The following is a 2789-nucleotide window of genomic DNA, read 5'->3' as shown; positions in this document are numbered from 1 at the left end:
TGGCTATTTCACCCTGGGATCACTCCCCTCTAAGAATTATGGCCACCTAAATTCTGCCTCTGCTTATTGCTTCAGCTCTACTCTTTTGAGATTTAAGCATGAATGCTGCTACTGGGCCTCGTTGTGTAATGCTGTTTTCATTACGTCTAGCCTGGAGGAGAGCCACACTGAACTTTAATATGATGTGCTACTTTTTCCTGCAGCACATTCCTCCTGGTTTGGGTAAATATTATGAGCTTTATATCCTTATATGTTATATTCTTGCTCACCCACTTCTGTTAGTTTTAAATACTATTTTACCATCTGCTGTGTAATTCTGGTGTTTCTATTTCACTTAGTTGGTGACACTTAGTTTCTATGGTTCTGGAGCAATCTTAGTAGCACATCCACAGACTCTTGTTAGGTGTTTGACAAGCAGTTATATCCCATATCCTAGAGAAGAAAAGCATTCTCTGACTTTTTTCTCTGCGTTATATTGCTTCCCCTAATACAAACCTCCCATAAGAGCTTATTCCATGAGTGATCCTCTAGTGTAATGCATGCTGGCCCCTGATGGTGAATTCTACACTTTCCTAATCTCTGAGTCCCTTCCTCTCTCACCATATTCATTAACTACTCATTCTTCCTTGCCGATTCTTCCTTGAAGTGGAGAAAATGTCTATATCTTCTTTAATCAAGAGAATCAGAGGACATGGATATCTGTGGGAGAGGGGAGGCATATATGTGTGTGTGTGGGGGGAAGAACTGGGAGAAGTAGAAACAGTGGTCAGGATAAGAGAATAAGAAAAGAAGAACTCTGCTAGGGAGGCTACTCCTGGAGGTTCAATTGATCTACATTAACTTCAGTCATGTCAACCTAAGTATAGCAATTTCATGTGCTAAACTCTCATTCTTTCCAATAATGGTCTGGATCTTACCTTAATATCTACAGATTTATCTACCCTGCAATATGAGGGTCAAGTCCAAGGCTTTTCCCTTAGTTTCCTAAGAATTTAGCAAATTATTTGTAAACCACCAGGGTTCTCATACTCAGTTTTCACTGCTAATTAGCTATGTTTATTTATAAAGCCTAATTAGTCATGCTTGTTTATAGATTGTCCATCTGAGTTATCAAGCTTAGGTAAAACCATCCAACACGACTACTATATTCTTTCTTTTCTTTGTTGTGCCTCTCTTACTTGTATCTCCATATTTTGTTCCTCCCCCTTTTTGGAAATAGAGTCGTTGTAAGTATGATCTCAAGAAGGTCTGAAACCTGTAATCGTTCTGCTCTAACCTTCCTACAGTTAGAGTTAAAGACAAGCATGTAGTTGTTATACTGTATTTTCTTGTCTGTTTTAAACAGCTCATATGCTGTAGGAACTCTTCATTCTTACCCTTGAGTATGATATCCCAGTACACACTTCTTTATATTGTACAGTGGACTGCCAGATTGTAACAGAGTTACCTGTGCTTCCCTATGCAATTTTACATTACAGTTTTAAATCCCCATAGAAATTTAACTTTTTATAATATTCAAGTCAAGTCCCCAATAAAGCAGATTCTGTGGTAAATATAATGTACTGGTAGTATGTATTTATGGGGCATCATCACACCTAGAAAATAGAAAGCAGGATTTTACAGACAAGCAGAAACTAATATCAATAAAAGCAAGAAATGAGTATCTGCAGAGATATGAAGATGAAATGACCATTCAGGGATTGTCTATGTTGTGTTGTTGGGTTCTAGAGGGTTCCATCATGGAAGGGAGTATGGCAGCAGGCCAGCAGATCCTAGAGCATAGCTGAGAGCACACATCATATTCTACAACTAAACAGAGACAGAGACAAGAGACAGAGAGGAAGGGAAGGAGGGAGAGAGAAGGAGAGGGAGGGGGGAAAATGGGAACAACAGGAGTTCCTCCAAATGGGAACCAAGTATTAAATAGATGGCTGTGGTGGTATGAATAGCAATGCCCCCCACCCCATAGATGCAAGTGTTTGAATGCTTGGCCCATAGGGAGTGAATATTAAGGGATGTGATCTTGTTGAAGTAGGTGCAGCCTTGTTGCAGAAATTGTGTCAGTGTGGGGTGGGCTTTGAGGTCTCATATGCAGGAGCTACATCCAGAGTGGCACACAGTTGCTTCCTCCTGCTGCCTGTGGATCCAGATGAGGAACTCCCTATTAGTTCTCCAGCACCATGCCTACCTTTATACTTCCATGCTTCCTGCCATGACAACAATGGAGAAAACCTCTGAAGCTTTAAGCCAGTCCCAATTAAATGTTGCCATTTTTAAGAGCTGTTATGGTCATGGTCTCTTCACAGCAATGGAAACCCTAAGTAACACTGTGGGTCTTTCTCATTCAAACTGCCACAGGGACATCCAGACTTGGATTGCTACATCACCTGTGAAGGAAGTATGGCCTTGTAGATTATGGCTCCTTTCAGTTACCTCCTGCAGCAGCTGTGTGGGAGCTTTGTTATAGAAGCTCTCTTAGAACTTGGAATATTATTCCACAGTCATCTACATCTGAAGTTATTCATATATATATATATATATATATATATATATATATATATATATATATATATATCCATACATACATACACACACATGTATGTGTATGTATGTATGTGATAGGTATGTATAAATATATACAAATTCATTCTAGCCTTCAGGTTCTAAAGTTAATGTTGGTATAGATAAATTTATGCTTATAATTTGATATTTAAACTTATATAACTTTGAAATAGATTCATAGGAATGGGCCTATGATCAATATATACATATATATATATATATATATA

The sequence above is a fragment of the Mastomys coucha genome, unplaced genomic scaffold (assembly GCF_008632895.1).
Source record: "Mastomys coucha isolate ucsf_1 unplaced genomic scaffold, UCSF_Mcou_1 pScaffold19, whole genome shotgun sequence".
Taxonomy (NCBI): domain Eukaryota; kingdom Metazoa; phylum Chordata; class Mammalia; order Rodentia; family Muridae; genus Mastomys; species Mastomys coucha.
The sequence above is the reverse complement of the archived record's forward strand: the minus strand, read 5'-3'. Positions refer to the sequence as shown.